The sequence below is a fragment of the Carassius gibelio genome, chromosome A11 (genome assembly GCF_023724105.1).
Source record: "Carassius gibelio isolate Cgi1373 ecotype wild population from Czech Republic chromosome A11, carGib1.2-hapl.c, whole genome shotgun sequence".
Taxonomy (NCBI): domain Eukaryota; kingdom Metazoa; phylum Chordata; class Actinopteri; order Cypriniformes; family Cyprinidae; genus Carassius; species Carassius gibelio.
The window spans coordinates 18,707,829-18,714,743 of record NC_068381.1 but is presented as its reverse complement, the minus strand read 5'-3'; positions in this window follow the sequence as shown (position 1 = coordinate 18,714,743).

Below are 6,915 nucleotides of genomic sequence, written 5' to 3'. Positions count from 1 at the left end.
GCTTAAAAAACACGTGAAAAATATGAGCTTTCGTGACAATGCGCAGCAGTGGCCCGTCAAACTGTCCTGAGCATCTTTTTAGGCCGGCCTCAGCCAGTCGGTTATATAAAATATCAAGGTGAAAGTCATCATAGCTTGCTTAGTATAGACCCAGCTCCCAACCCAACTTTGAGAATAGATTAACGGTGATATTTTTTTTAATCGCCCGCTAAGAGTCACGCGTTAATGCAGCACGTTAACGCCGAGTGGTGGGCCGTTATCGGCGTTAACGTGCTGATATATATAAATAAATAAAGGCTTCTCATTGTCACTCCACACTCCTGTTCAGTTGGTGGCGGTAGTGCAACAAAAGTTGCAACTTCCTGGGCGATTGGTTACGGTTTTAGGTCGGTTCTTCAGTCACAATTTACAAATGTCTTATGAACACAGGATAATTGGGAAAACACAGGTGCCAGGAATGACTAATTAAAGGGAATATGGCACACCTAGGGTGTGTCTAAGAGTGCGAGAGATAATGTACTTTTTTTTTTTTTTTTTTTTTACCAAGTATGAAAAAACTGTCATTATTTTTTTCATTCCAGTTGATGATGCTAGTGATAAAGAAATAACTAATTTCACCAGTAAGAAATCCATAAAATATCCTGTAATACAAAATAGGAGGCAATGGAATGTATTTATTTATTTATTTATTTTTAGGTCTCTTACGACCCAGATTACAGAAAACACCACTTTACATTTGTCCATTTGTATATGATTGGAGGTTTTCTTTTGGAAGAATTCCCCTCAGGATGGCATGGAGTCCAATGTTCACTGGAGCAATGTTTTAGACAGATCATTACCCATGTTATCCCCAACCTGCCAGCTGGTCCTCTCAGCTTTGTTATCTTTTTTTGTCAGTGCTCCTATTTGATGGCTGTCACTGACGTCCCGTTGGCTGCAGAGAGGTGGTGAATGGCTGAATATACACACCACAAACCAAATGTCCTTGAGCTGTGGAAAACTGGCAGAAATAGAGATAAATTGAATAAAAAATTCAAAGGAAAGAAAAACTTCGGAGATGATCTGAGCCCAATCAATAAACTTAAGCTCATGAAAAGCATCCACATATGCACATAATCACAGCACCACATTCCCTTAAATCAAGTATAATTTGTTACACATTTTAAAATCATGCACTCCACAGGGTTATAATTGGGATAACACTCTCTAAATTATGTTTTATATATATATATATATATATATATATATATATATATATGTATATATATATATATATATATAAATGGGGAATTGGCTAACAACCTTTTACAACTTATTAATCATAAGTTGTACAACTCTCAACAGCTTCAGCACACAATACCTAACCAAACTGATTATTCTCTACAGACCTTCTCAATTTAGTTTGTAACCTCCTGTGTGTAACAGGTTATTATTATTAATAATAATAAAAAACTGTGATGATAATAATGCAATAATAATGCAATAATAAGTAATAATAAAAACTGCAATAATAACGTGTTAGCTTGTCCAGTCATAGTAATCACCATAAACATCATTTAGATATATATAAACAGCTAAACTACACTTGTAATGATTCATCATAATGACTGGGATCCATTTGCAGCTTTATTAGAAAACATGGTCAGTGGTCAATACACAGGTAAGGCAATAGAGCAGGGCAGACAGAATCATAAACAGTTACCAGACGTAAGGTCAGGGCAGGCAGCAATCAAACAACAACAATAATCCAATACGAGGTAAACAGTCCAAGGGGCAGGCAGCAAAAGATCGGTAACAAAGACAGGCAGGGTTATAACAATAGGAGGTCCAAAAATACAAGAAACAAACACTCAGAAATGTTCACCAAGCAAAACAAGACTTTGCAAAAAGCCTGAGCTTGGGGCTGCTATAAATAGAGTTAAAGAAGTTCAGGTGTCAGAGGTGATCAGTGCCAGGTACAGTTCTTATGGGAAATGTAGTTTGGGGAAAATTATTAAAACTCTGATGTTGGAGCCCTCTGATGGCCCGAAGAGGGAGTTATGGAATCGCTCTCGGTGACAATTCTAAATACTGTGAATATGTCCATTGCATGTTTCATTTTAAATCCAAACATGCAAAAAGAAATGTGTAAAGGCTGCAAACAAATACCTATTAATGAAAACCTATTAATGAAAGACCTGCTGTCCTAGTGCCTTCAAACAGAAAGTAATTTAATTTATGATTAAAAAAGCTGGCAAATTAGCAAATCAATAAAGCATATTACGTTTTAATTTAAATGCTGGACTACTGGTGAGACTGACATTCTGGATCAATGCAGTCAAGTCAATAAGGAGTCTGATATGCTGCTGGGAGAGGGTTTGATTGGACTGGACCTTGGTGGGTGGCCCGGCCTGAGCAGCAACCTGTACAAATCACTTTTGCTTCACTCAACTCAGCATGCCACCTGCTTACCTTCCCTCCCATTCTCAGACAAGATGTGCTTTTGTGTATACCTCTTCAACAGCGGCAGCATGTAATTCTAGTGTGCTTATCATACATTTACAGTGTTGAAATTTAGCTATATCAATGAAAAAAAGTGTTTCATTCATCCAATTAAAAAAAAAAAAAAATTAGGGTAATGATTCACATCTGTATATTTTTACTTTATTTATTTTTCATTGGCTCAAGTTAAAAAAAATTTGGATGTGTTTCATATATATATATATATATACTGAACAAAATTATAAACACTTTTTATAATTTAACACTTTATAAACCCAATTTTTCATGAGCTGAACTCAAAGGTCTGCAAAAAAAGTATGCAAAAAGCCTATTTCTCTCAAATATTGTTCACAAATCTGTCTAAATCTGTGTTAGTGAGCACTTCTCCTTTGTAGCGATTATCCTTCCACCTCACAGGTGAGGCATATCAAGATGCTGATTAGACAGCATTATTATTGCACAGGTGTGCCTTAGGCTGGCCACAATAAAAAGACTCTTGATCAAGGAGAACAAAAGGCCAACTTAAACTTGATAAAATTAATTTGTGTAGACCTGTAGAGCTCTGCAAGAATGTTTTATGAAGTGATGTGACCAAACTCGAACTTTTTGGACCCATGGATCAGAGGTATGTCTGCTGCAAAAAAGGCAAATCTCATAAGCAGAAGAGCACCATCTCCATCCTCAAACTTGGAGGTGGATCAGTCCTGTTATTGGGTTGCTTTACTGTAAAAGGAAGTGGAAATCATGACTGTATAAAGGACATCATGGCTTCTTTGAAGTATCAGGCCATTTTTACAAGAATTGTGATGCCTTGGGTGCAAAAACTGAAGCTAATGATCAATGTACTGTCCTGCAGGACATTCATCACACAGTACACATCCAAATCTACTACTGCTTGGTTCAGGGATCAGTCTTAATAGAATGTTCTTGAGTGGACTGTTCAGTCTCCAGGCTTAATTTTCATTGCAAATATCTGTTTGAATTTTAAGAAAGTGATCTGGAATCTTTTTCAGGCGAGGAATGGGCCAAGACTATAGTAGAGAGGCGACAGAAGCTTCTAAACACTTGCAGACATTGTTTATTGGTGATTTTAAAGACTAAAAGATTCTCCACAAAAATAATTTTGAACATGAATGTTTTGAGCCAATTTGAATTTTATCATGATTCTTCAATGTGTTCTATTCTCAGAATCACTCAAAAGTATATTAACAAACTTTCTCTAATACTTAACTGATAACTTTGTTGAATTGTTTTCATACAATGATGTTTTCCACAACAAAATGTCTTGCAGGTCAAGGGGGTTGAATAATTTTGATTGCAACTGTATATATATTAACAGATTTTGAGAGTGTTATCTGAAGAATCTGCTTTGTATGCAAGCACATGATGTGACGTGCTCTTGTGTGCTGCATCCTGATCTAAAGTTTTCCCGCTTGGAACTAAGGTGCAGGCCAGCATTCATCTTCATGATAACTGTCATTGGTCCTGCATGCTGGCTAAGCATTCACACTCGCTACCTTAAAGAGCCAGTAAGATGAAAATTCTAAGCTTCCTTTCACTGTTTATAAGTCCTGTTCAATAGGTTTAAATCCATCCAAGGTTAAAAAACATTGTCATTTTTTCAAAATATCATTTTAAAATTACCTCTATTCTCAGAGATCCCCAAACGGTTCGCGCGAAGCTGTTCAAAAGATTCAGTTTCCTTAAACCCCACCTTTCGGTAGCATACTGTGTTCTGATTGGTCAACTGACATAGTCAGTTTTGATTGGTTGTTCCGCACACAACTTCACGGTAAACAATGCGTTAGCATCTGTTTGGGGTGAATTATGTCTTATTCCTCTCACCGTGAAGCAAACAGTAAAATAAAAAAACTTGAACAGTCTCTGTGATTTTTCTTCTGTGTGGGTGTATTCAAGCCTCGCGCTTCAGTTTGAATCTGAATAGCGCGTTCAGTGCGGGGGCGTGGTCACATTAGATATAATGAAGGGAGACATGAAAAACAGACATTGCGTTGTTTTCATATGGATTACTTTATCACAGAATATCTGTTTTCGACAGCACTTGTTTAGTTTTAAAGTAGACATGTGAAGCTTTCTAAAGACATCTCTCTCATGTCTCTTCGTTGAGTATTCACGGAGTTACACTTCATTTTAATGACATGTTTGTAAATGAAGATCAGCGCAGACAAAGGCTGCAGACAGCACACATACTGATAAGACGCTCAGGAGAAAACAGACACATAACTTCATAATCATACTTCGCGTTGTGATTCGGAGATGCTTGTTGTTCTAAATAAAGTTGGTAATGAACCCTCTTTTATGGCCAAACGCTTTGAAAATCCCGCTGTACTCACCGAGATTAGAAAAGCAGTCATCAGTGAAATGTTGTGAACACAACAAAAGGGATTTGTTGTACTGTTCTGGTATTGTGGTAAAAATGAATTTTAGCCATTGGTTCTTCTGATCTTCATTCTTTGGCAGTGAAAATAAAACAAACTTGCCTTTACAATTAAAAACACACTGTCTCCTCGACATGATGCTATCACACCAAACAGAGCGTCTGTGTGGGGGGTGGGGCAGGTCAGAGTTCCGTTTCTCCCAAAACGGTAGGCGGAGATTATTATGCAAAGTGTTCTAGTGACGTACATAGAGATGGGCAAAAGATTTGAAATCTATAACGACTCGTTTCAGCGATTCAGAGTCGACTCCTTACTTTAGAAGCCAATAACTTTAGAAATCGTGTACTTTTTGGTTTAATTACTTTGCACATTGTTTACACTGATGGACAGCTACATCATACACTGTAATACAGGTAATTTTTGATTTCCCATCTGTGTGGCTCTTTAAACACGCTCAGCCCTCAATATATATCTGTCACACTATGGTCCCAAGCTCGCTCGATGTGTCCGCATTGCTCACAAACCCCCAAATGTTCCTCTATGCCGGTGTGCCAGTGCATGGTACGAAAGCAATATGCCTCAGTTTTTCTTTTTCTTTTCCCCCAAATCTCTCCAGGTGAACTGTCAATTGTGTTGTCACACATGACATGAGTGAAGTATGAATTCCGCCCTGGAATTGATGTACAGTATTCAGCTGGGAATAGAGGTGTTGTCATTAAATTATCCATACCAACTTGAAATGAGTTCCTATGCCATACTTATATTTTTTATATTTTATATTTATATTTTAATTATTTTTTTACTCCCCTGGCTAGCCTTCTGCACCGGTTTACGTCTATAAATACTAATTTTTCATTGATGTGAGGTGATAGTTTAAATTGGTTATGCCATGCATAATAACATCTAATTAAACTCTCAGGACATAAAAATCAAGAAAAAGAGTTTAATTTTTAACAATAGATAGCAAGCCATAATCAATAACCCCCCCCCCCCCCCCAAAAAAAAAAAAAAAAAAAAATTAAATAAAATAAAGTGTGCTCAGTAAAATTAAATGAATTTAATAAGGGAATGAAAAATGTTTACTGAAAAAAAAAAAAAAAAAAAAAAAAAAAAAAAAAAAAAAACATACGTGTAATTGTTCTCATAAGGAGCTACAATTTTATTTATTTATTTGTATAATCTAATTTATTGAGGGTGATTAAATCACCTTCAATACTTCTGAATTGATTAAAAAATATTAATCAAGATTTGTAGTCATGTATATTAATTTAAATTAGATTATTTTATTCCCCTGTGTCTATATTTGATGTAATGGTAATACAGTATATACAACTTTTTTTTTTTTTTTTTTCTGCAAAACCTATTAATTATTATAGATAAAATATGTTCCCCAAATGGTAGTTGATAAATATAATTAATATTAGTAAAAATCAATCAAACAAACAAATAAATACATTAATTTATACACTTGTTTATTTTGGTAGGACAGGATAAGAGTTACTGCCTCTGCCTTATGAAACTTAATAGCTTCTTACAGTATAATATTTGATGGCCTCATATTTCATGTCATAATTCTGTTAAAGAATCAACACCCTGCAACACCTTGTTTATCCTCTTGTACTCTCTTCTCCTCAGATAGTGGATAATGAGTCTCCCATACAAGTTTTTTTTTTTTTTTCTCTCTCTCAAAAGACCATTTCTAATCAATAAAAATGCCACCAGCGTGGCCCAGTAAATCAGATTTATCAGCCTCCTGATGGTACTGTCACCAATGCAAATGACAGCCAACAGTTTAATGACAGCTGGCAGGTCTCTGTACTTTCCCTCTCTCTGGCAGAAGTATTGGCAAATCTATGAAACATAACTGATGCACAGACTGAGCTGTGATTGATTCTGCCAGGGAGAGGCAAGGCAGGGAGGAACTCCATTTCATACGCAACTTTTCTGGCTCTCATACCTCTTTGCGACAGAAAATCTATGCACAAAACGTGAAGAAATTCATGAGCGATAGCCCGAAAGGGCAGACTAGGTTCTT